This window comes from Chelonoidis abingdonii, chromosome 2 (genome assembly GCF_003597395.2).
Source record: "Chelonoidis abingdonii isolate Lonesome George chromosome 2, CheloAbing_2.0, whole genome shotgun sequence".
Lineage (NCBI taxonomy): Eukaryota > Metazoa > Chordata > Testudines > Testudinidae > Chelonoidis > Chelonoidis abingdonii.
In genome coordinates this window covers 267,671,183-267,699,108 of record NC_133770.1, presented here as the reverse complement: position 1 = coordinate 267,699,108, position 27,926 = coordinate 267,671,183, and the positions used below count along the sequence as shown (strand labels likewise).

The 27,926-nt window shown below is 45.1% G+C and overlaps 1 protein-coding gene across 1 annotated transcript in view; it reads right to left on the bottom strand.

Moving 5' to 3' along the window:
• OXR1 (oxidation resistance 1) overlaps positions 1 to 27,022 on the bottom strand; it is a 542,358-nt gene extending 515,336 nt beyond the window's left edge. Inside the window, exons 1-2 of the mRNA XM_075063185.1 lie at positions 27,004 to 27,022; positions 11,546 to 11,598 (exon numbers count right to left, since the gene is read on the bottom strand). The gene's annotated coding sequence lies outside the window, so the exon portion shown is untranslated. The remainder of the gene's footprint in view (positions 1 to 11,545; positions 11,599 to 27,003) is intronic.
• Positions 27,023 to 27,926: the final 904 nt, after the last annotated feature.

The following is a 27,926-nucleotide window of genomic DNA, read 5'->3' as shown; positions in this document are numbered from 1 at the left end:
CTTTCAGCTACCTGAAAGGGGGTTCCAAAGAGGATGGATCTAGACTATTCTCAGTGGTAACTGATGACAGAAGTAGTAATGGCCTCAAGTTGCAGTGGGGGAGGTTTAAGCTGGATATTAGGAAAAACTTTTTCACTAGGAGAGTGGTGAAGCAGTGGAATGGGTTACCTAGGGAGGTGGTGGACTCCCCTTCCTTAGAGGTTTTTAAGGTCAGGCTTGACAAAGCCCTGGTTGGGATGATTTAGTTGGGGATTGGTCCTGCTTTGAGCAGGGGGTCGGATTAGATGACCTCCTGAGGTCTAGACCAATCAGGATATTCTATTATTCTAGGGCAGCCACAGTGAGTGGGGGCAGGGAAGTGACCACGTGTGCAGTTTTTTGGGGGGATTGCTCCCCAAACAGAGGTGAGGCATAAGAGGCACATGGGGTTATGTGCCACTGCCCTTCTCCCTCCATTCTGCAAATGCAGTTGCCCAGCTGGAAGGCTGCCTCTTATCCGGGCTCCGCTGACTTTGCAGCTGAACGCACGCTCCTGGGTCCTAGTGCCAGTTGTGCTCCCCTTCTGTATTCTGGGAGCCTTCCTATTTTCTGTGGAGCAGGGAGTTCCCACAGTGGGGCTGGGTAATCGGAGTTGAGGGAAATGAGGGGTGGAGGGGAAGACGCAATGGGGAAGGAAAGGGGTGGAAAAGGGCAGGGAGAGGGGAATGTTAGAGGAAGGGGAGGTGGATGGAGAAGGGGGGGGAAGTGGGATCCCGGCCTGCAGCATCCCCTTGGCAGCAGCTGGGGCTCCCCCATTAAGAAGGCCCAATCGAACTCTCACCCTGACAAGCCCTACTCCCCTACACCTGGACCCCTCTGACAAGCCCACAAACACACCCAGACCCCCACCCCACCAAGCCCCACTCCCCCCAGCACCCAGACCCTCCCCTGCCAAGTCCCATCTCCCCATACTGACCCCAACCCGAATCCCAACCACTATTACCTGGATCCCCTGCAGAGTCCCATTGCCCCTGCACACAGAACCACCCAACAAGCCCCTGTGCATCCAGATTTCCTACTGAGCTACCTGCACTCAGATTGCCCCACACAGAAACCTCTCACCACTCTTGGACCATGCTGGGCTAAGACTGCCTCCCCACATCTGGTGCACCTGACACAGAGTGGTAGGGCCCTGGGGTGTTTTGGGGGCAGGCCCAGCGCTTGCACTGTGTCAGGTGCAGCCTCACTGTCGAGTCCCTGTACTGAGGGAGATGGGGGCTTCAGGGTGATCTCCTACCTCAATGCACCCAGTGGCCTGTGTGCCCCACTGCCATGCTGGAGCCACATTTATTTATTGACAAATAAAACGTGCAGAACTTTAAAACATTGTGTGCATAATTTATAGGCACATAATTCTCTCAGGAGTAAACATTAAATAAACTACACTTTCATATTACAAATTATACAATTTGGTATTGTATGAAATGTGTAAGAATTAACATTGAGGAAAAAATGATGAGTAATTATATACAAAAATCCATTGCCTACTCATTAGTCACTTTTATTCACATCACTCATTATTTACATCAACATGACCTCAACAATATCCATTTAATACTAAAACTGAACTCAAATGTTTCTAGTGTTTCCTTCCAAAACAAATAGGATTTCAGTAAGGACTAACTTGGGTTAAAGGGCATTAAGGTTTTTGCTATTTGTCTGTAATCTTTTTACATGTCTGGTAGGCATAGTATAACAACTTGAAATTTACCAAATAGAGGAAAAACAACACCACTGTGTTATGTAAGAATTTATTTTACATAGGTTATTTTTTTAACTAGACAACAAGAGCAAAACAAAGGATTATTTTTTTCCTTATTTTCTCATTTAAACTGTTACAGAAGTGCATTGTTCTACAGAACAAACATGTTGTTCCTTGTATCTTCTCATTAAACTTCACCAGCACTGAAGCAAATGGCCTTGGATTCTGTGCACCATTTACAGTGAATAGGATTTAATGGTTTGGCACATGTAAAAATCCGTAGCAGTCAGCAATGCAGCAGCTGTGTCAGGAAAGGTTTCAGGCACATAGAGCCACGTTAGCAACTAACCATGAAGCAGTGGACACTTATCCATTTTATACAATTAAATCCACAGAGCCACTCCATTTGCTTCTCCTCTGACAAAGAAATTGTTGAGATTCTTCTCAAGTAGTTCAGAGCTGTTTTAGTTGAATTCTGCTTTAAACTGACCCTCCAGTTACACAGGGAACGAGCCTATGGTATTCTCTTATAGCACATTGGTTTCTAGAGCTGACAAGAGAATGGCAATTCCATTTTACAGCAAACTTAAAAAAAATTGTTCTGAATTGAGAATAAAGCCACTGAGGTATGTGTCACTTTCTCCCTGCCCTGGACTCAAAAAAAAGTTTCTTGGAAATAGATAAGTCTCCACAAAACATTTCAGCTTTGTTCTGACCACAAATACTGGTTTCACATCATGTACCCCTCTGCAGAGTTGCCAGTTCTGTTGTCTGCTGTTACAATTGAGTCTGAACAAGAACTCACACTTTGACTCCTCTCCATCAGGGGGATCAAAGTTCTGGTACAAATCCAGGTGTGAATTTCAAGATTAAGGCCTCCCTATAGCAGACCAAATGAGCCTCAAATCTGAACTCTTCTGGTTTCAAAATCTGGACTCATGCTCAGATCTAACTTCTGCACTTTGAGCCCAACTCTAGCTCTTTCTACCCAGTTGTCCAAAGACAGTAAAATGGCAGCCCTTAATTGTGAGATGATTGACCTGTAGTAATTACAATTAAAATGTTTAAAACATTGAAATTTATTGCCAGCATTTGTAACTAAACTTTTGCATTGCTGTTAATGTTTTAAGTGTAGAAGTTTCAGCTAACCTCAACATGGTCTTTAATATTGCTTTAGGAAGACTTTTGTATGGACACACAAATTTGCATGGGCAAGTAATATATTTTTATAGGCAAATAGGCACCTACATGTAGCAATTGATTGTCTGTATTTGCATTCACAAACGTCCCTATAAATGTGGTACTTGGGCATGCAACCAGTGGATTATACAGTGATGGACACACAAAATTAAGAGCCTCTTCTTGAAACCATTTTTTCCCCTACATTATTGGAAACAAGACAGCAACACAGATAGTAAAAAGAGTGTTTAATCAAAGTACTCTGAAAAGTGTTTTTTAAAACTTTTTGCAGTACTATCTAAATCCTGTTAATATAAAGCATGACTGTAGGCTAAGAAAGAGAAAGTCGGTGAAATAATATTTTATTGGACCAACTTTCAAGCTTACTCTATATAAGCTTGAAAGCTTGTCTCTCACTAACAGAAGTCAGCCCAATAAAACATATTACCTCACCCACTTTGTCTCTAATATCCTGAGACCACTGCATACAAGCTGATAGAAAGGTTTTCATGTGTTTTGATGACAGTACACAAGGACATACAGAAAGGAGGTAATAAGAGCTGTCATTCAAGTTAATCCATTCAGTATACAACTAGTGTAAATAAATATTTCCTTCCCTTTGCTAACGCTAAGGCTGGAAGAAATAATCATTTAAAAAATGGATTTTTGCTAAACTAATGCTTTTCAGTTAAATTAAAATGGCATAGATATTTTTGAGAGGGAAAGGACAAAAAAAAGCTAGTGGTTTAGAATTCCCACTGCCAAGATCTCCAAACAAAACTTAAGTAACTTAATCCTGGCATGGAAACTGAATGCTCTGTGCACTGAAATGTGTTTCGTTCTAATGTGTAAGCATTTTGGTGCACAATGTCAGGTATAAGCATCTGGAAAACTACAAGCCGCTTACACCATCTTTTAGTGTTTTATACCATGCTAGTGTTAAGATCTTTACATTCCAGTTGACTAGCATGATTTAGATTAATTTGCATGTTTTAAAAAATAACTTCTGATGACTACAAGTGTACAGCAGAGTACTTCAGTAACAGCATGCAAACAGGGAGTAGGAAATATAAAGAACAGACTACAAAAAACACTCAATTGCTATACCTTAGCCCAAGTTCTTGTTTTCACTGATTAATCGGAGGATCTCAAAAAGGACAACACACATCAAAATTCTAACAATCTGTACAACATATATGAAGAGATACACAGAAAAGTAACCAAACTTGTGTACAAAAAACCCCATCCTGATTTGCTGCAGAAAACATTAGCCCATTTGATTCTGTCTGGCAGTTTTCTAAAACATCCTCTGCCTAGTGAACTAAGCAAGGATTATTAATTCATTCTAAAGATCATTTGAATACGCATTCTTATCAAGGGACAAATTGTATAAAACACAAAGCTTCACAAAAATCAAGTTATAGGGGGAAGGGAAGGGAAAATTTGAAGAGAAAAAGTTGCTTAACAAAAACTGCAGTTCCAAACAGATGAAGCTTCACATATTTGTAGCAGTTAAGGGATAACCTAAATTAAACCAAGTGAGACAGAAAAAAAAAAAAAAAAAGTAAAGGTGCTTATTTCCTCTGGATTCATTAGAAAGCTGCAGAAGAGACTGTCCCTTTCTCGGTAACAATGTAATGTCACTGAGGCCACGTGCTAACACTACGGGATAATATCGAATTAGCTAAAATCGGTTTTATAAAAAACTGTATTTAAATTCGATTTCATGCGGCCCACACTAGGCACAGTAATTCGGCGTTGTGTCGTCCATGGTCCGAGTCTAACGTCGATTTCTGAAGCATTGCATTGTGGGTAGCTCTTCGTAGCTATCCCATAGTTCCCGCAGTCTCCTCCGCCCTTTGGATTCTGGGTTTGAATCATTATTGTCGTGGGTGGTTCTGGGTAAATGTCGTCAGTCTTCCTTCCTCCGGGAAAAACATCAGCTGACAACTTTCGCGCCGTTTTTCCCTGGATTGCCCTGGCAGACGCCATAGCACGGCAACCATGAGCCCGTTCAGCTTTTTTTTTTTTCCGGCACCGTATGTATTACTGGATGCTGCAGACAGAGAGGCGATACCCATCCGCGCTACACAGCAGCATTCACTTGCTTTGCATGATAGCAGAGATGGTTACCGGTCGTTCCTTACCGTCTACTGGCCGGAGAAAACTGGCAAGAAATGACGGTTATCTCTCCCCCTCTGTACTGTCCGCTGCTATCATGAGTGCCCCTGGCTGAAATCGGCCGGGGCGCAACGCAAAGCAAAATTGGGATTGATCCTCCGAGTCAATCCTCCCTTATGGTTTCAAAAATAGAGTCAGTCCTGCCTAGAATAAGGGGCAAAGTGTATTAGAGGACCAGTGTATCAGACAGCACAGCTGCTCCGTGTCAGAATTCACAGGGGGTGCCCCGGCAAACAAACCCCACCGTTGCTTCCCTTCTCCCCAACCTTCCGGGCTACCGTGGCAGTTGTCCTGCCCATTTGTGTCATGAAGTAATAAAGAATGCAGGAATAAGAAACACTGATTAGTGACATAATGAGGGGGAGGCAGCCTCCGGCGCGATGATAGTCCAGGCAGGACATTAAGCAGTTACGGGGAGAGGAGCACAGCAGCTGCTGCTATGACAGTCCAGGCAGTACAGAATCTTTTCACAGGAAAGGGAGGGGGCTGAAGCCCCCAGTTGCTATGATGAAGCTAGTTATTAGCTGTTCTTGTCCTAATCTACTGGGAGTAACCAAGAATGATGCCCTCATGTCAACATGTTAGATATTCATGAGGAACGGTTACCAGTCCTACTGCACCGTCTACCACCTAGGGAGGGGGAGAGGGAGAGGAGCGGATACTGCTCTCAGCACTGCTGCAGCATCGCGTCTACCAGCGCACTTCAGTACAACATAGGGTGACATTGAAAGAAGTCAAAATGATTTCTTTCGCTTTTCTTTCACATGGTGAGGGGGAAGAAACTGAGGAGCTTTCCCTCACCACGCCAGACACTGTGTTTGAACTACAGACACTGGGAGCTCAGCCAAGAATCAAATACTTTTCAGAGACTGCTGTGGACTGTGGATAGCTGGAGTGCCTCAGTAACCCCTCCATCCATGAGCGTCCATTTGAGTCTCTGGCTTCCGTTACGACTTGTCACGCAGCGCTGTGTATCTTGGATTTTTTTCAAACGCGCTTTGGCATTTCTCTTCTGTAACGGAGCTCTGATAGAACAGATTTGTCTCCCCATACAGTGATCAGATCCAGTATCTCCCGTACGGTCCATGCTGGAGCTCTTTTTGGATTTGAGACTGCATCGCCACCCGTGCTGTATCAGCTCTACGCTCGGCAACAGGAAATGTAATCCAAAAGTTCGCAGGGCTTTCCGTTAATCCTGCCGCTGCATTCCGAGTTCAGATTGCTGTCAGAGCGGTCAGTGGTGCACTGTGGGATACGCCCGGAGGCCAATAACGTCGATTTCCGTCCACACTAACTGTAATCCGATATGGTAATATCGAATTTAGCGCTACTCCTCTCGTCGGGAGGAGTACAGAAATCGATTTAAAGAGCCCTTTATATCGATATAAAGGGCGTTGTAGTGTGGACGGGTACAGCGTTAAATCGATTTAACGCTCTTTAAATCGATTTAAACGCGTAGTGTAGACCAGGCCTAAGAGTGAACTGAGACATTACTTAGATAATTGGGTAGGAGGAGCAGGTAGCACACAATACCTTGGCAATTAGCAATGATGAGAAAGGACTTGAGAATAGATGACATTTGTATTTGAACAGGGGATCTCCCCATGATTCCTGAATTGGGAGAATCCTCACATCAAAGTTAATAGCCACATTCCCCTCAAAGCCTCGGATTGTGCATACTTCCTTTTTGGCTGAAGAAGGCGGACTCCGAAAGGAGTCATAGTCAATCAGTGCTCTCCCAAATTACCTCAGAAGCTTCAACTATAGAAAGTCAGAGCCTGCTTGCTTTCTCCCCTGGGAAATTCATTTCTACAACACTCATCACCACAGAATCTGAGTGCCTCTGCCTGCAGCACTCAAACATGCTTGAAAATTTGAACCTGCCAACAGTGAATGAATGGAATTGGGTATGGTCGCATACAGATTACATTTGTCTATGTTATGAGATATTTTTATGAATTAAGTATTTTTATAAAGAGCTTAGACAGTCCTTGGCAAACACAGGTTGGAGAAGCTTTGAGGAAGGTGTCTTACTATGTTTACAACATATTCCACACATGCTGTACTTCTGCTGTTCAGCCAGTACCTAGCCTTTAGTGTCACAGACAAAGTGGTCTGTCACTGATTTAAAAAATAAAATTCACATAGGGCCAAATTTTGCTCAAAATCCAACACTGACTTTGAGTCAGAAGTAAGGGGTGGTAAGTGGGTGCATTGCCTCAGCGCAGACTATGGAAACCCCTGTGAGTCCAAGTCCCTGTATGGTTCCCTACTTGTGCTGGAGGTGGAAGGATAATCCTCTACTGGCCAAGGGCAAAATTACTTGCTTCTCAGTGCTGGCTTAGCCAAGGTTCCACCTATTCCCCACACTGTTTGTGCACTCTGCACCCATTTACTCAAGGGAAGGAGCAGTGGCCACAAGGAATCCGCTCTCTCCCTGCACTGACACTGCTGGGAGCCCCTTACCTTTAAAGGCAATAAGCTCAGAGTACAAATTGTGACTCATGGGTACTGGCTTGTGTTGAGCGCTCTGTGAACTAACAAAGCCCCCAGGAAAATTTTTCCCAGTGCTCTCTGGTCCCTGTTTTTACTCTGTTTCCATGCCTGTAGTGGTCCAACATTGTTTACAAACAACACACAAAAATTACATTTAAAAGAAAGTTAAGGTTGCAAATCAAGCACTGAAATTAGCAAATGCCAGATTTAAGATTTCCTGTGAAACCTTAATTCATCCTCTCCCCCCCCTTCATGTATATGCATTATGCTACAGTCTTTAATTACATGTTCACATACTTCCCTGACCCCCAAAAGAACACTGCCTCATTCAGGGCACAGGATAAATAGTTCTTCACAAACTACAATGAATTTCTTTTCACCACACCCCTGTGAGGTGAGGGGGATGGTACTGTCCCCATTTCACAGCCAGGGAATGGAGGCACGGAGGAAATTAAGGTCCAGTGTCCACAGGCAACCTTCCTTCTCGCATTTCCTAACTTTTGAGAGCTTCACTTTGCAACCTTAACATATTTGTGGGTGTAATTCCTCTATGTTTATTTTTTAAACCGGTAACTGCAAGAAGAGAAATCCTACCATGTATGACCATCCTGACCCTTATTTGATTCATCAGCAGGGGTGGAACAAAGAACTCCCTCTGCTACTTGATTTAAGAGATTACCTGATAGGAGCAGCAAGTTGCCATGTTCTGTCTGGACCAGCGTTAGCAGAGGATGACACACACACTTTGCCAAAGGGCTTCACAGATACTTGCTGACAGCAGAGGAATGGTGAGACTCAGGAATCTTGGGTTCCACTCCAGGCTCTGGAAGGAACTGCGTCAGGGAAGGAGGGGGGAGAAAGACTCTCTGCTCTTCTCCCCCCCAGCATGTCCCTGTACTATTCTTGTCCCATGTCTCCCACATCCAAATCTTCATCTCAGTTTCAATCTCCTTACCATTATCCCAGTATCCCCCTCGAGGCTCCTTGCCCAGCTAGTCCCAGTCTCTCTTCATCTGACCTCAGTTTCCCCACCACTCCATCCCAGTTTCCCACTTAGCTCCCAGTTTCTGTGCCCACCAATCTCAATATCCCCTCACCACTCATCTTCCAATCCACTCCTTCAAGTCTAGCATTTATTCCCTCTATGTTTCAGTCAGTTTGCTTCCTTTGCCATGCAGTCTGGGTGCCTGCTAGGGCCAGGGTAGGGGAAAATCATACTGAGCACAGGATACCCAGCTTCCCTGCTCTCAGTTCCTGTGCCACAACAGCTTCTGGCAGCAGGAGGAGCAGTTGAAGGAAAAGTCCAGCTCAGCCCCTGTATCCCTGGGCTGGCGCATGATCAGTACAGAGAGCACCTTCAGCTGTCAAAGCGTAACAAGTTTCTACAAATCATCTGCAAATTGAGGTTTTTCCAAGACTTATAAATTGACTATATTTGGGCAAATTTTCACAAAGGCAGCAAAAGACACATCCGTGACCCTAGGGAGACACTCCTGCCAAATTTCAGGTCACTACTCCAGAACAATAGTAAGATTATTTTATATGGCAAACTACTACTTTTTCCCTGGCCTTGTTCTCTGAAACAGCTGAACAGCTTTAGGTGAAGCTGCCCAAGAAAAACAAATACAGTCTGAGGCAGACATCCATCATGGAAAATTTCAATACGAACAGTTAAAGTTTGGCAAAGGTATAAGCAACTGAAAACAGGGTCTCAGAATAGAATGTGTCAGGCAACCTTAACTTCGCAGTGCTACAGTCTGCCTATAATATTTCCAGGCTGAGAAACAGTATATGCCAGTCTCTGAAGTGGCCCAGAGAAGGTGTTACAAGATTGTTATAGTGAGGAGGTGGCTCCACGGTCAAAATTCATGCAGGTTTTATTCTTTTGTGAACAGGACTTTGACTTGTGGACCCATTTATTTAATACCATGCGATAGACCCATCAGTACAAAAAGGGCATACAGCCTGTGGTTTAGGCCAGTGGTTTTCAAACTATTTTTCTGGAAACCCAGCTGAAGAAAATTGTTGATGCCCATGACCCAATGGAGCTGGCGATGAGGGGTTTGGGGTGTTGGAGGAGGCTCAGGGCTAGGGAAGAAGGTTGGGGTGCGGGGGTGAGAGCTGTGGGGTGGGGTCAGGAATGGGGGGGTTGGGGAGTAGGAGGCTTCCCGCCTGTCCTGGCACTGCAGACCGTGCTGCACGCTGGAAGCGGCCAGCAGGTCTGGCTCGTAGGTGGAGGCGTACAAGCAGCTCTGCGTGGCTCTCACCCGTAGGCACCGCCACCCCAACTCCCACTGGCTGGTTACCACCAATGGGAGCAGAGCCGGTGCTTGGGGTGGGTACAGCATGCGGAGCCCCGTAGCTCCTCTGCCTATGAGCCGGACCTGCTGCTGGCTGCTTCTGGGGTGCAGAGCGGTATCAGAACAGGTAGAGATTACTAGTTTTTACTGGCCAGCCGCCATGGTCCCTGGAGGCTGAGCAAGGCAAGCCAATGCCTTGCATTCCATAATCCAGTACTTGGTCACGATCCAAACTTTGAAAACCACTGGTTTATGACACCAGGGAACACCCTTGGAATAAAGAGAATCTTCCTGCAGTGCTGAGCCTCTGTAATGCTGTTGAAATGGCCTCAATGTTTCCTCTCAAAACATACTCAGAATCAGGGTGGGCAACTGCTCCTTAGACTTCAGCACTCTCACCTGGGAGGTTCCATGGGGACCTAGTCTCCTTTCCAACCTATTTAACATGTGAGATTGCTAAGCGAGACAGAAAGAACAGGCTCAAATGCCAGCAACCAGTAAACATATGGAGGCAATTGTGTTTTCCCTTGTGGATTGGCTGAGCAGAAACAAAATCACAGCTACGAGCAGTGAGGCCTCTTTAACAGGAGAGAATATTTGTATACACAAGCCAAACAAAACAACACACAAAAAGGGAAAAACAAAACACTAGACTGCTGTATTAGGAGGATCCTCAGAGGCAGAGAAAGAAGCCCTGCCTTTCCCTAGACATTCTCATCCTTCAGTCTGTCCAGCAGCCCATCTCTCAAGACCTATTCAAAGGGAAGGGAGTTTGATAGTGCTTCTGCACTTTGTTATGGGGTTACTCCTGAAGACCTCTTGGAAGCTGTTATTAATAGATAATTTGGCTGGCTCAGTCAGCAGCATGTCTTGTCAGATGCACATTACACCCAGTCAAGGGCTATAACCACTGGACCTCATTCTTCTTGTGGTCCGGTTAGACCAAGCATGGGCAACCTCAGCCTTCACTAAAAATCCCCCAGCAGCATGTGTTCTTGTGCCTATAGCACATATCAGAGGAGCATTTTAGACATTTAAAATAAACACACATTTATTTTTGGTTTATACCACCACTTAACAGCATAACGAGGCATTTCTTATGCAGAAATGTAACTCTGAAATGAAGGTTCTAAATAAATAATGCCATCATTAACTAGTTTTCCTTGAACACTATGGGAATTCTTTTGGGAGTCTGAATCTCCTCTCACTTACACCAGTGAGAATCAGAAGTACCTTCACTGAAGCCAACAGTGTTTCATTGGTGTAAGAATGGTCTGACAACTGAATCAGGCTCAAAATGCTTACCAGAGCATTTCTTAGCTCCAAGAACACTATGTAATTTACATTTAACATGAAAACTACCAAGAGTTTTACCATCTATGACTTATACTTTAAATGCAGATGCACAAGTAACCCCTGACACTGCAATATTAGAGTATTAAAAGATGCCACCAAAGAGACAAAACAATGTGAGACCGTTTATTTTGAAGTGCAGTACATTTTGAATCAGCATACATTCTCCTACTAGTAAATTACTATCAACCAAGGTATCCACATTCTGCTACTCTTTTCACACTGAAATAAAGGGGACTACTCAGAATAAGGTGCAAATCAAGGTGGACTAGTTGTGGACTGAGATACAACTCACAGTGAGTAAGGGTGGCAGAATCCAGCCCCTAATGATTAATCCAGATCCAGTCTCTAAAAAAAAAAACAAAAAAAAACAGAGCAGTGATTAAAATGATTAGATAAAAGACATGTTCTTTCTTCATATCCACTTTTTGGGCTCAAATCTGCAAAATACTTATGCCCAGAAGTAAAGTTACTTGCAACTGAAGTAATGCAAAATACACGCCTGAGCAGCTTTACTCAGATGTGCTTCAGGCCCTTCACCAGGTAATTTTTCAAAACAAGTTTAGAATCAGTAGAATACAAGCCCATATAACTTGTTACTATCAAGCAACAAAAATAAAATGAAAGTCAAGTGAGATCTGATGAAGGCATCTACATATAGATGCACTATTAATTTCCTTTCATTCTAACGTGAAATGATGAGATAAGCAAGACTACTTCTCCAAAAAATTATTGAGACAGCTTTTTTCTTTGTTTTTTTCCAGATGTTACACTAAGGCTGAGAGGGCCAGATTCTCAATTAGTGTAAAATGGCACTACACTGATTTACACCAGGTGAAGATCCTATCAACTGTATTCAGTTGTTTGGAGTTCAATATACAGCTAAAGTTCTTTCAGTTTTTCAAGACAAGAATAGCCATGAGTGTTTTCAGTTATGCATCCCTACTAGACTCCATATTAATGGATTAATTTGGAAATAAACTACTGAACAAACAATGGTTTCTATACAGCCAACTGAGCATGGTAGGCACTTTGAAGACAAATAAAAAATAAGATCTTAACTGCAAAGTGCTTACAATTTAGATACACAACATACAGAAGGGTGGGATGCAATATAAAGCAAAGTGAATGAGCAGTGATGAGTTAGCTGGTGTGGTGTTAGTTCTGTCAATTTTGTTTAGTGTGTGGTTTTGGGGGATTTTTTGTAATTTTTCTTGCATTTAAGTATCTAGTTAGATTCTTATAGTGTCTCCATTGTGGCCTCTATGCACATTATCTGTCTTCTTAAAACCTTTCAGAGGCATGGGCATACAGGTGTGTAGGGCTTCAAGAAAAGTGTATTCTACTGAGGGACATGGAGAGAACGGAGACATAATGGGCTGGGTCAGCGAGGAAGGTTCAGGCACAGTGCTATACAATGTACTACATCCCAGACAATCCCTGATATTCCCATCCATGCAAGCATATACGGAATAGGGACCTGTCTACACTTGAAACACTACAGCATAGACCCTAACTACGCTGATGAGAGGGATTCTCCCGTCAGCAATCCCTAGATCGAAAAAAATCATCCTAGTGTTCTCTACATGCAGACTTAGTTCAGTCTAACTATGTCATTCTGGTGTGTAGATTTTTCACACCCCTGAGCAATGTAGCTGGGTCCAGTGGTGAGCTGGAGCCGGTTCGCACTGGTTCACAGGAACCGGTTTTTAAATTTAGAAACCCTTTTAGAACTGGCTGTTCCAGGACAACCGGTTCTAAAAAAGCTTTTAAATTTAACAAAAGCGTGGGCAGCTGTCCACCCCGCCCCCAGCCCCAGCTCACGTCCCCCTCCTCCTCTGAACGCTCTGCCCTTCTTCTCCTCCCCCTCCCCTGCTTTCCGCGAATCAGATGTTCGTGGGAAGCCTGAAACCAGCAGCAGGCAGGCAAGTAAGCTGGGGCTGGGAGGCGCAAGAAGGGCTTCAGGGAGGCACGGCGTGGCGTGATGCGGCCCTGTCTGGCTCCCCTTGGCCCTGGCCGAGCACCCCAGCCCGGTCCCGGCCAAGCAGCGCCGGCTCTGGCCCCAGTGGCTCCAGCCCAGCTCGGTGGCGCGGCTCCCAGGCCCGAGCCCGGCCCTGGCCCCAGGTCCGGCCCGGGGAGTCTCAGGCCCTGCGGCACGGCTCCCGGGCCTCGCAGGTCTCGGGCCCCGCAGCTCCCAGTCCTGGCCGAGCAGACCAATCTGGCCAGGTGAGTCTCGGGCCCCGCCTGGGCCCCGGCCGAGCAGCCTCGGCCCTGGCCCCAGCCCCAGGCAGTGCGGTAAGGGGGCAAGCAGCAGGGAGGGGATGTTGGAAGAAGGCAGGGAAGTTCGGTGGGTCGGGGGGGTGGAGAGGGGTCAGGACGGTCAGAGGGCAGGGAAGGCAGATTGGATGGGTTGGGGAGGGCAGTAAGGACAGTAGAGAGGGGTGGTTGGATGGGGCAAGGGGTCCCAGGGGCCCATACTAGGAATGAGAGGGAGGGCTTGTGGCAGGGGGCAGTCGGGGACAGGTAAGGGGGGTGGATGGGTCAGGAGTCCCGGGGGGGGCATCAAGGAACTTGGGGGGGTTGGATGGGGCACGACCCCCTCATGGGGTGAGGAGGAGGGAACCTGTTGTTAACATTTTGGCAGCTCATCACTAGCTGGGTCAATCTAATTTTCTAGTAGACCACCCCTAGGTGCGGCTGGAAACGAGTGCAGACTCATCCTGCCCCCACTCAGTTACTTCAAGCGATCTGTGGCAGGGAGAGCCATGTGTTGGTCTTCTGCCAGTGACTTAATTTCACATTCTGAATCCACCACTGAAAGAGTCAACTCTACGACAAAGATTTTTGCTGTAATCAGTACCACAGATGATGCAAACGATGACCCACAGGTGTGAGATTTTCTAATAGATTAACATTAGTCCTTCAGCTATTAACTTCACTGTAGAAGAATACTGACAAACATAATCCTAGAGGAAATTTTTTTTTTAAATAAAAACCATGGACCAAGATAACATTCCCAAGGTGTAAACAAAACAGAAATAAACAAATAAGATGTATTTTATTTTTTCCTCTGTCTTCTTTTGACTTAGACAGCTACTACCACTTGTGATTCCTAAAGAAAATAAACTTTGCTTCCTCCACCACTGGGGATTTGAAAGCTGCTTTAGTTTTTATTTTCAGTAACTGCAGCAGCTTTAATATATCAATCATCTATTAATCATCTGGGAATGTGTTTAGATCAGCATCATAAATCTTGTCTTTTTTCAAGTTAATGCATACGACAGCTTGGGACTCAGCTACCACAAAAGTAGACAACTTAATGGATTAGGTTTACATCAGCAGTATCTATACACTGGGTTCTGTAATTAAACAGTGGTAATTTATACGAAGAAAGAAATACAACCATGGAAGAGACAACCTAATCTAATGCCATTGTATTCAATACGAAATAGTGACCCTCAGCAGAGTTTCATATGCGAAATATATATATTTTTGATAACTCTTGATTTCATAACTGTATACAAACTGTTTGAGTATGGAATAAAATAATTGTATGTTTGACATCGTTTCAGAGGATGCACCCATGATGACAAAGCTATACTTTGCCACAAAAGATAGATCTGGCCACATTCAAGACATTTGTTAAGTTTCACCACCACTTTCCATACCTGTAGTATTTTTCATACCTTTCTAAATTACCATCCTAATGACTAATACAATGAATATTTTACTTGTGATATGGTTTCATTCCAGTGCAACCTGAACGGTTTTTATAAAAATAAGACTTGAACCCAGAACTGCTCTGCACACAGAGTTTCCATTGATTTCAACAGGACTTCCAAATTTTGAGTAGCTGTAGAAGCAGGCCATTAAAAAAAAATGACATTCAATGTACGTATTACATTGTGTGTGTGTGTCTCACACACACACACACACACACACAGAGTAACCTCTTAACAGATCCCTAAAAGGACTGACAATCAGTTGGTTAATAGAGTCATCTAACCATGGAGTAGTAGAACTATACTCATGTTGTTGGAGGATACTCTGGGATGCACCTTGCCTAATAAGGAGGGCCACTTAGATACCTTTACAATGTATATACCTTCACAAACAGCATCACTGAACGAGTAGCAGCTCATGACATCAGAGGAAATCCTTACTCTTCTGAAAAGTGCCATGGGATCTTAAATACCCACTCAGTGCAGCAACAGCTTTGGTTTACAAGTCACTTTAGCCAGGCTCCACGCAGAGGAAACTGCACATAATTCAAGTTTATCTTCAAGGGATATTTTCTATGCCCCCACAAAATGCTTACTCTCCTGCTGACATGCTACTGCATGGCTCATACTTAAGGCTACAGTTTTAGTATTTATATAGTATAGTTTTTAGTAAAAGTCAGGGACATGTCACAGGCAATCAACAGAAAAAAATCACCGGAAGCCATGACTTGTCCTTGACTTTTACTAAAAACACCCCTGACAAAATGGGGAAGTGCAGGGCCCCCATTGCCCTGCGGGGCTGAAACTGAGGGGAATCCTTCCACCACCTCTGCCAGTGGTTGGGGAGCTGTGCAGGGCCCGTTCCAGCAGCTGCTGAGCAGCTCTGGGGTCCCTATGCCACCGTCAAAGGTGCGGGGACACGGGGCATGGCTACTCACGGCAGCTGAGCAGCTGGAGGGGGGGCATGCCTGACAGTGGCAGCTGGGGAGTTGCAGGGGGCCTCGCAGCAGCTAAACAGCTCCGGGATCCTTCTGCTGCCATTGCTGGCGGCTAGGCAGCTCAGGGGGGCCCGCCAGCAGCAGCAGTCAGTCAGTTGCAGGGGCCCCTGCACTGCAGGGAGCTGGGGGGGCCCTTCCAGCAGCCACTGAACAGCTCCAGGGTCCGTCTGCCGCTGCCAGAGGCAGCTGTGAGCTGGGAGGTTGGGGGTACTAGCTGCTCTCAGAGGCTGAGCAGCTGCAAGAGGGGCTCTGTCAACGGCGGGCAGCCAGTCATTTGCAAGGGATTGCACCAGGTTTTTTTGCTGACTGCTTCATTTGATGTGTTCTGTTTTTAAAGAAAATTGTATGTTTTCTGGAATGTCTTGCTTAGCACTAGTTCAAGGTGATTTAGGGTTAAATATTTTTAAGGAATATTCTTTAATCTGAACAGAGGTTGTTGATTCTCTGGACAACATGAAGTGTAATTTGTTAAAAATTCTGAAACACATCTGGCTCGAGATACAGACGGAGCAGCTTGCTAGTACTTCTGCTTTTCAGGAGCGCATTATTTTGAATAATCACACTGGAACAGACTTACCTGCCTGATCATGCATCTCATAGCAAGTAGTAGTTAAGCACGTGGATTGTCAACTCAGTGTTTTGTTCCCATACTGTATTATTGAAACTTCACTTGTGTTTCCTAGCCAAATCATGAAGTTCATTCTCTTTAAAAAGTTCCATCAGCTTCAATGAAAGCTTTGCCTGAGTATGCAGTTCTGGTCTAGAGCCCATATACATAATTAGACTAATTATTGATTAGAGGGCATAGGATATGCATCTTATACATACTGCTTATTATTATTGTTAATATTATTCATCAGCTAAATACGCAGTACATGCTGTGAGCAATCTGTCAAAATGATTTATGAGGAGACAAAATAAATACAAGAGGCTCTGCTTAGGCCTTTTAAAATTTTGGCTTTTTCATTTATCTTTCAACTTTGATCAATACTAGATTTATTAGCGGATGACTACACTTAAAAAAAATACATCTATTTCGACTGCACCATTAAACAAGTGCCTTTTCCCTACCAACGTGCTATATTTTGACCTAACGGCTTTACTGCTGCTTGAAGGTATACACACATCCAGATGAAACCCACCTGGGGAAAGGAACAATTATGTCCAAATATTTCAGCATTTTGCCTCTCCTGAGGACTTGAAAATAGGATAATAGGTAAAGGGAGCTCAAAGAGGAGCCACAAGAATTATTTTAAGGATAGGAAAACATGCCATATAGTCAAAGATTCAAGGAGCTCAATCTATTCAGCTCAACAAAGAGTTAAAGGCGATATGATCAATATCTGCAGGGGGAGCCGAAATGTGATAGACAGCTCTTCAATGTGGCACACAAGGTATAATGAGTTCCAATGGCTGAAAGTTGACCCTAGAAACATTAAGACTACAAAAAAAGTTGCAAATTTTAACATGAGGGTCAACAGTTTACAGAAGTGTTGTGGTGAACTCTCCAATCCTGGAACTTTTAAAATCAAGATTGGATGTTTTCCTAAAATATATATTCTCTAGTTCTAACAGGAATTAATTCAGGGAAGTCCTATGGTTTGTGTTATCCAGGTCATACTCTATTACAATGGTCCCTTCTGGTCTTGGAATCCAGGAATCTGTAAATTAGTATCTAGCACAAATCAAATTATTCCTCCGAAGTTATTAAATTTAATTTTCCCCCTCATCTTATTCTTCTAAGTTATTTGGACTCGCAAGTTTGTTAACTACCATGCAATACACTGTTTTGTTACCCTGTCTATAAATTGTAGAGACATCTAGAGCCCTCTACATCTACTTATCCATAAAAAGGCAGGAAACTCCCATACAAATGCATAAAACTTGCTGTGAATCTGTCTGACCATGCCAAATGACAGTTTGGCCCTATATGTATGGGGAAAAGAAGAAACCTGTTCCCCTTTCATCAGCTAGAGGCCATGGAGTTGCTCAAGGAGGAAGCAGCTCAATCTTCCACCATCATCAGCATATCGGCCAGGGTGGGGGCGGGGAGATGGATCAGCAGTTCACATCACACTCCCAGTCAGTACCCAGCCCAGACAAGCTAATGATCCAATTAGCAGGCCAAATTTGGAGATGAATCCTGGTCATATGTCACCTGAGGCACTTGAACATACCCTACGAAGCAGCAGTATACCGTGCATATACTCCTGATCCCCTCTCTTTTTTCTTCCTCCTGCTGAGTATTTGGAGGACATAGGAGCCCTGTAACATGGATCTCAGATAACGTACAGCCATTTGCCTTATGAGGAGCAAAGTTGGTAAACTCTTCTTATGAACTCTAACTGGCGCGTCTATTCATCCTGGCTCACAGCAGCTTAGTGTCAAGCTAAGATTGAGCTTGATTAGTGTCAAGGTGCATGGTCCCTTTGAGGTTCCCATTAGTGCTTGTCAGTCAAATGGTAAGATTCCACCTCCAGCCCCACTCCTGCCTAGAAATCAACAAGGAGCCTCCCTCCACATTATTACTGTAACCCTTCTGCCAGGCCAAACTGATAGCAGCAGGGCCGGGTTCAATACATAGGGGTCCCTTCCCTACAACGTAATGCAAAACCAGCTTGAGCCCCCACCCAGTGACCTGGGAAAATCTTACACACACCCCTGGGCACCTTGAAGAGGCAATACTTCCCCGCTCGCAAGCACAGAGTCTCGGTGTAGCAGAAAAGGTTTAATTACATGAGATGCATTAAATTGGGAAAACACCTCAACTAGAGTTCCTAGACCAAACCGTGAGCAAAGACCCACCCCAGGAAATTGGGCCGTGTCCTTTTCCCTGGGCTCTTCAGTCCAGCAATCCCCAAATCACCCCAAGACTCCAAAGTCCAATACCCCAAATGTCCCTAGAGTTCAGCAACCCAAAGATCACCCACATCGCAAAAGTCCCACAATTCAAAAGTCTCTGTCCAGGGTCAGTGCAGCCCCAGAGTTCAAGAGTCCATCTGCAGAGGTCCCCCCCAAACACACACAGCCTGGGTAGAAAGGAGCACCTTACGTGGTCCGGGCCCAACTGCCCTGCCTCTGTATGGGGTTCTGCTTCCGCTTTCTCCACGAACTGCTCCGCTCTACCAGCCACTCCACTCTGCTCCTCCAGCTGTCCTCACAAACTGCTCTGCTCTGCCAGCTGCTCTGCTTCACCAGCCGTCCCGTGATCCGCTCCAGCCGTCCCCACAAACTGCTCGGCTCCACTCACTCCACGGCTCCACAAACTGCTCCACTCTGCTCTGCCAGCTGCTCTGCTCCACAGTATAGCTTCAGGCTACCCTACTAGTTAGCACAGTACTCAGTGCTCTCAACTCAGCAATTCTAGCTCTTAAGTGATTTCAGTTCTTAGTGATTTCAGCTCACAGTAGGGGAGCCCCAGTGCTAGTGCACCATTAGCCCATAGTGAATTCAGCTCAGTAACCTGTATCTAGATTCTTAAGGGAATCAAAAATCAACTCTGATATTCCACAGTGGAGAGAGTAGGTAGAACTGGTGCTTCTGGCTCACACAAGAAGCCCACACCACCAGGTACAGACACCTATCCCCAGCCTCTCTCTCTCTCTCAATTCACTGGGTTTTGGAACCCAGGTCCCTTGTCTAGCAAGTGCTATTTAGTTGACAGTGAAACCCTTTATCATAAAACAGTTTCGTAGTTTCTCATTTCTTAATCAGGGTAACAACACTTTATTCCTCTTGCCCCAATAACAAAGAAACTGGGGATCCCACAGCTGTGAAAGTAACTATTTTAGGTTACCATGGGCTATGCTAGGCAGAGTGGGTGTCCCTAGGCAAACACGATCAGCCTCTGAAATTCTTTTCCACACTCACCATAATTCACCAGCAGATGTCAGGGTACAGCTCATTCTGACTCTGCTTACATTACCAAAGCACCACAGTGGCCTGAAGAGGAGTTCTGTGCAGCTCAAAAGCTTGTCTCTTTCATCAACAGACATTGATCCAATAAAAGATATTACCTCCCCTACCTTCTCTCTAATATCCTGGGACCAACATGGCCACAACAATGCTGCAAACATAAAGCACCAACTGACATTAATGTCTGATCCCCTGAGGAGGGGAAGAAGTTAGGCAGTAAAAGGGTCCTTTGCTCTTAGGGAGCATTGGTTCCTATGAGGAGACGTGGTGCTTCTCAAAGCATGATGTCACAGAAGCAGCTTGGCCAATGATGCTAGGATTAACAATGTTCTGCATTTGTTTCTCTGTGCATCTCTATTTTTACTGTTTTTCTTCCTTCCCCCACTTTTAGAAGAAGCAGATTAAAACTAGCTAACAATCCACTTAGCAATTTTGTGTTTGCCCATGTTAACAAAAAAGGACAAGGAACAGGAAGTCATTCCAGGATCCCTTTGCTTCTGAGGGTAACGGGGAAGTACATAAGGGATACTTATACACAGCAGGAAACTTACTGCTACCACCACATATAAGCACCGATAATTGTCAGTTTCTAGCCTCTGCACAATCAGGAAGATTTGAATATAACCTTTTATTTCCTGTTTCGGACAGAAAGCAGTTGACAATCACAGGATACTGTATCCCAGGGGTAGGCAACCTTTCAGAAGTGGTGTGCCAAGTCTTCATTTATTCACCCTAATTTAAGGTTTCGCGTGCTAGTAATACATTTGAATGTTTTTAGAAGATCTCTTTCTGTAAGTCGATAATATATAACTATTGTTGTACGTAAAGTAAATAAGGTTTTTAAAATGTTTAAAAAGTTTCATTTAAAATTAAATTAAAATGCAGAGCCCCTGGGACCAGTGCAGTGTGAGTGCCACCAAAAATCAGCTCGCGCGCTGCCTTTGGCACGCGTGCCATAGGTTGCCTACCCCTGTTGTATCCTCACCTTACTTATGACAACCCTTGAATAGGGTTGGTAGATGCAGAAGAAAAATACATTTTAAAAAGTACAGAAGGAGCATATGCTCAGCTGCCATGAAGTGTCATTGTTCCATTCAAGTCAGTGTAATGATGGCAATTTACTCCAGCTGAAGATGTGCCCAAAGCACTCCAACAAACAGGTGTGTCTACTTTTTTCTTTCATTTGCTCTCTAATTGTAATAGCTCTCAGTCCTACTAAAAGCACCCCCATGACACAGACCTTGCTGTGTTGCAGCATAAAAGGAAGGCCTCCTCAATTCAGGTATCAGTGGCCCTTATTAAACACAGAAGTTCAAGTTTCTTTTTTTAACAGCCCAATAAGTTCAAAAGCACTTAGTACCCTCCTCGGTTAACTCAGCTCACCACTAAGCTATATTTGGGTGCAACTGCAGTTAATTTTGACTGCAGATTGCCATCTCTTGTATTTATTTCAACAATGTCATTAATTTAATATTTTTGCTACAATAGACTGAAGAGAATAGCAGGCTCATTGAAGGACCAGCAAGAAAGAAAGTCACATAACGTAGTTTAATAAAGGCTAAGAAACTTTCTTGTGACTTAATAGTTGACTGGAAATGTTCATAACCTTACAATTTTGCTTCTGACTGTTAACCTCAGGTAAGCACTAATTCCCTAGGAAATGTCCTGGAGCATTATTAGTAATACAACCTTTTAAAATAAATTCAACTACAGTAATTATTTTGACATCTCTTTACACAGCACTATTATTCTCCAAAGTGCTGGAGATGTGAGTTGTGATAGAAGTGTGATATGAATACCTGGAACAGGAGTTTACTTTTTTTAAAAATGCATATACTGTATTGCCTTAGATTAAGCAAAAAAAATGGAGCAATAAGAGCTTACAAGGAAAAGAAACGCATGGAGTCAGAAAATTTACATCTTTTACTGTCTGAGAGGAAAAAACTATGTCCTGCTAAACTATACATTTATGGACAATTAATGCCCAACACTCCAACCACTTAAATATTTCTGTTAATTGGGTTGAGTTCTGGACATCAATGGGAGTTTCATCTGAGTAGGGATTCAGCTCACTATATGAATTACAATTTAAATTAAAAAAAATAGTATGTTCTGTACATATATACATTCTTATGGTAATCACTACTTCTGTTTTAAGTTCAAGTACCTTGGGCCTAATCCATAGTCCACTGAAGTCTTTCCATTAAATTGCCTGATCTTTGGGTCAGGTTCCTTATAAATAAAATACATTCATTAGTGTTTGAGAGGTACTTAGGTGAGTGCAACAGAAGTGCTTCCAATTAAATAAATTTAGCCTTGACTGTTAGATGTATAAACGGAGGCATTTTTAGTGTTCTGGTAATTCCCTGGATTTAAATTAGATTTATGACCCCAGTTCAAAGATAATCAAATGCAGGGTCCAACTCAAGGGTGGCATGTTCAAAAACTTTCCTCCATAGTTTTCACTAAACTGTCATCATAGGTAACCCAATCTGTTCTTCCTTTCTCTTCCAGTCTTATGGAATGGGCAGCAAAGGGAAATGTGTAAGAATTCAACTTTCACATTAGTCACACCTCATAAAAAAAGGAGCATACCAGCACAGCATGGAACAGCAATTTATTCACATACACTCTTAATGGTTTGCAGAAGGATACAGATTAGGATTATTTTCCCTCTTCTCAGCTTCCCCTCCCCCCCTTTTGATGGGTGAAGGAGGGATAAACACACTACAGTCCTCATTTCCCACTTGCAACCCACACCACACCCAGAACACCACTAATTAATGGAGTCAAGAGTAAACAGCACAAAGGTAGCAACACTTGGGGACTGGAGAACTTTAAAATGCCTTTAACTTTTACTGGCTACTAGTTAAGTGAATTATGCCTAACTCGAAAACATTTAAACATGTGCATACATTTATTTTCATGAGTTCCACTTCAATTCATTCAGTGTGCAGAGACAGTCATGTGTGTTTCCAGAATCAAACCATTAAATTGATAGATCCCCATCAAGCTATGGCCTGGTCTACACTACGCATTTAAACCGAATTTAGCAGTGTTAAACCGATTTAACCCTGCACTCGTCCACACAACGATGCCCTTTATATTGATATAAAGGACTCTTTAAACCAATTTCTGTACTCCTCCCCAACGAGAGGAGTAGCGCTGAGATCGGTATTGCCATGTCGGATTAGGGTTAGTGTGGCCGCAAATCGATGGTACTAGCCTCCGGGCAGTATCCCACAGTGCACCATTGTGACCGCTCTGAAAAGCAATCTGAACTTGGATGCACTGGCCAGGTAGACAGGAAAAGTCCCGTGAACTTTTGAATCTTTGCATTCCGCTGTTTTGCCTGCGTGGAGCTCTGATTCAGGCATGTGATTGGCCATTGCAGTCCCAAATCCAAAAAAGAAGCTCAGCAATGAACCAATACGGGAGATACTGGATCTGATCGAGTAGCTGGGGAGACAAATTCTGTTCTATTCAGACTTCTCATTACATAAGATGAAAATGACAAAGCATTTGAAAAAATCGTTCCAGGCTATGATCAGGACAGAGCCTACTAGCAAGGGACTGAGCACAGGCTGCCGTGACAAGCACAGTGCGGGACACAGAACGAAGCAAAGAATCAAATGAACGCTCATGGACGAGAGGGGACGGAGGACCCAGCTATCCCAATCCGCGTCTCGAAAACATCTTGCATTCTTGGCTGATAGCTCTCAAATGGCCTGTGTACGGGTCATAAACATTGTCCGGGTGTTAGGCGTATATCTCGCCAATTTACCCCCCCCCCCTCCATGAAAGAAAAGGGAAAAAAATTGTTTCTTGCCATTTTTCAGTGTCACCGTATGTCTACTGCGTGCTGCTGGTACACGTGGTACTGCGGCGCTGAACAGCATCATCCCCTCCCCTTACTTTCCTGATGGCAGATGGTACAAAATGGTGGAAAACCGTCATCAGCCTGCGAGTGCTCCTGGCTGGCCTTGGTTAGGTCGGCTGGGGGCGCCTGGGTAAAAATGGGAATGACTCCCTGTCATTCCTGGCAGATGGTACAAAATGCTTGGTAACTGTCCTCATCAAAGCAGCTGGAGCCTGAACTCCATCAGCCCCCCGTCCCCTTTCGTGTCTAAAGAAAAGATTCTGTACTCCCTGAACTATCACAGCAGCTGGAGGCTGCCTCCCCCTCATTTTATCTCACTAAAAAGTCAGTGTTTCTTATTCCTGCATTCTTTATTACTTCATCACACAAATGGGGGGCCATTGCAACGGTAGCCCAGGAGGGTTGTGGGAGGAGGGAAGCAACAGGTGGGGTTGTTGCAGAGACACCCTCTAGAATGGCATGTAGCTCATCATTTCTGCGGGATCTCTGGGGCTCTGACCCGGAGCGGGGGTGCTCTCTGGCTCTCTAATAGACTTGCCCGATATTCTAGGCAGGACTGACTATTTTTAGACAAAAAACATAAAGAAGGGAATGACCCAGGGAGTCCTTCCTATTTTTGTCCATGCGCCCCTGGCCAACCTCAGCAAGGTCAGCCAGGAGCACCCATGACAGCAGCAGACGGTACAAAATGATTGATAACTGTCATCTCATCACCAATTTACAATGGTAGATGATGCAATAGGGATGGTAACCATCTCTGCTACCTTGCAAAGGCAAATGCAGTGCTACATAGCAGCATTCAGTACCACCTCTGTCAGCAGCATCCAGTACACATATGGTGACGGTGACAAAAGGCAAAACAGGCTCCATGGTTGCCATGCTATGGCATCTGCCAGGGCAATCCAGGGGAAAAGGGGCACAAAATGATTGCCTGCTGTTGCTTTCACAGAGGAAGGATTGAGTGACGACATTTACCCAGCATCACCTGCGACACTGTTTTTGCACCATCATGCATTGGGATCTCAACCCAGAATTCCAATGAGCAGGGGAGACTGTGGGAACTATGGGATAGCTACCCACAGTGCAACGCTTCAGAAATCAACGCTAGGCTCGGTACTTGGATGCACATCACCTAATTAATGTGCTCAGTGTGGCCGCATGCACTCGACTTTATACAATCTGTTTTACAAAACCAGTTTATGTAAAATTGGAATAATCCCATAGTGTAGACATACCCTATCAAATGGAAAAATACTAGAAACTATTCACAAATAAATTGGCGTTACAAGGCTTCACAAGTCAGGAGCCTAACAGAAATATTTTCATAAACAAGAACAATTTCCCTGCAATTCAACAGAACTATTGCAAAGTATTATTTTTTTCCATTATTAAATCACTTTGTAAAATGGATATCTAATATATAGGCCATATGTTGCCTAAAATGAGAAGGATTTCAGGACCTACTTCTCCTTTCATATGGGGAGGGGATTATTTGCAGATTATAAATTAAAGAAGGTGAACTGGTTACTATATAGATTAATAACGTTAGCTTCATCCAAAATTTTCTGACGTACATGAGTAACAAACATCACTTAAAATGATTTTATATGCATATTTTAAATAGATCTCATCATGCTTATTACATTAAATATCACCAGCTATTCTTTGTGATAAATACGTATTTTAGTTTAGTACTTAAGATATTCCCCATTGACAGACATTTAATGAAGTACGCACTTAATCAGTACTAAACTATATAAACTCTATATTTATTTCATATTAATAAACAATGAAGAATTAATGTAATGTTTTAATGCAGAAAATAAATTTTAATCCAGTAAAATTTTATTTCCCATTTTTGTTTGTAACAATTTCATTTTATCAGAAACTCCTGTAAAATCTTGATAACTATGTTTTTACTGCATAACTTTTTTATAATGTAATTTGAATTTTTAATTACAAAAACAACTTAGTTTTTGTATTTGCTTCTTTTGACTATTTTGGTTGCAGTTTACTTCTGTTAAAGCTTTTGTGCATTAATATAGTTAAACTCCCCCTTTAATAATGATGACTACAGAACAATAGCACCACTGGTGTAATCATCTCACCAGATATGCATATTTCAGGAGGCTGCTCTACTGAGAATAAATGAGTACAGCGCAAAAGTGCATCTCCACTGGAACATGCCAGCAGAAAAAGAGAGGCAGAGTGTCTGATCAGATCAGTAAGCAGCCTCTCATTAAGGAATCTGAAAAGACCAGGGAACCTCTTAAGATAGCAAACAAATGAGGATGCAAAAGTCGTACTGACAGCTAGAGCATGCCAATTTCCTCCAAAGGGAAATGGGCTAATCTACAAGAAGTCATCGGGTGGAAATTAACTTGTGGAAACCGCGGGGACAAACTGCCTGTTTTCCTACAGACAACAATCCCATGGATTTCTCCAGGAGAGAGAAGGAAATCCATGACATGATGATAGAGACATGCAGCTTCTGCTATATAATCTCCCCAGGGCTTCCTAAGCGTAATAGATGCTACTCCCTGTTCTCAGATTCTGAGCAAATGTAGCAACCAGACACCCAACTTTAAAGTTACACGTGCCATACCGACTGTAGTTCCAAGCCACACGCTCACAAAAGGACGTGTTCCACCTGGATTCACTCACTCACTCACTCACTCGCGCGCACACACGTGCATTGCACTGAGGACTGCAGCCAGCCACCTCTCGGAGCGGCACCTACCCCCCGCAGTACCGGGATGCGCGGAGGGCTGGGCTGTGTGTGTCGGCTCTGCAGTGTATCGGTAGTTGCGGTCAATCTCCAGCAGCTCTAATGCGAAGTAATCAAGCCCCCCAAACGCCGCGGTTTAGAGAAGCGTATTAATGCTGCCAAGCGCAGAGGGGGGCACTGCTCCGAGCACCCACTCTCCGCAGCGCTGCCTGGCGCCCAGCACCCTCCTCCGGCACTCAGTCCCCCGGGCACCCTTGCCTCTGTCCAGCGCCTGTCTCTCGCCCGTGCCGCGCATCCCCCGGACAGACTGACCCGCTCAGCAGCAGCAGCAGCAGCGGCGGCATGTCAAGGGCACCTGGAGCTGAGCGCCCCACTCCGGCGGAGGGCGCAGGCAGGCGCGGGTACTGTCTGCCCTGCCCGTAGCTCGGCGCCTGCCCGGTGACACAGCCCCCGCGGGGCGCGAGGAGCTGCCGGGCCCCGACACGGGGGTGGGGAGGGGCGAGCACCCACCCAAACTTACTTGGCGGCCGGGGAGCGCTGCGCCGGCTGCTGGCCGGGTCCCGCGCTGCCTGGGGCGGGCAGGCGCGCGCGTTCGCTCGCTAGGCTCAGCCGGCGCTGGGCGACGGAGCTGCCGGAGCCTGGCCAGACATGCTCAGTTCTCTGCCCCCACCTCGGCGGGCCCTACCATTGAGACGGGGAGGGGGGGGATGCAGGAGCCATCTAGACGCTACCAACGAGAGGGCGCTAAATGTAGGCCGTGCCTGGGCCTGGGGAGGCGAAGAGCAGCAGCTTGCGGGAGCCGAACCAGGGCTGCCGCGTGGTGTCGCTCTCCGGCTGCCGCTCGCGCTGCGCTGCTGTGAGGTGCCCGGGTTGCTACTGCCCCGACTGAAGCGCGTGTACAGAGCGGGCTGCCCGCGCTGACCAGGCCGAGCCCGCCCTGGGCGGTTCGTGTGCAGACCGGGGGTTGCTCACCCTCACCGGTGTCTTTGCACCCTGGGGCTGTTCTTCGGCCCTGGGACCAGCGGGACGGGGCCACCCGCGGCTGTGACTGATGCGGGGAGATGGGGCAATGCTAAGCGTCTCCCACTGGGCTGCGTGTGCGGAGCCAGGGAGAGGTTCGATTTCACTCGATCCACCCGCTGGCTCAGCCCAGGGCAGCGGGGGAGCCCATAACTCTCTCTCCCTTACTTCAGAGCAGTTTGGCCCGGCCCTGGGCCCCCAGGAGGGACCCACCGCAGCAGAGCCCGCAGCCGGGCACGTTCCCTTCTTCCTCACTAGCCACCTCGTATTGGCTTCTGTAGGGACCAAGATTTGGGAGGCAGAAAGTCCCAACTGCATCCCACCACTGAATCCACAGGCAACCCCAGCACCAGTCGTCATTCATTTAAACATATTCCCTGGTGTGAAAGGGAAGGCCGTTTCCAGAGCATTTC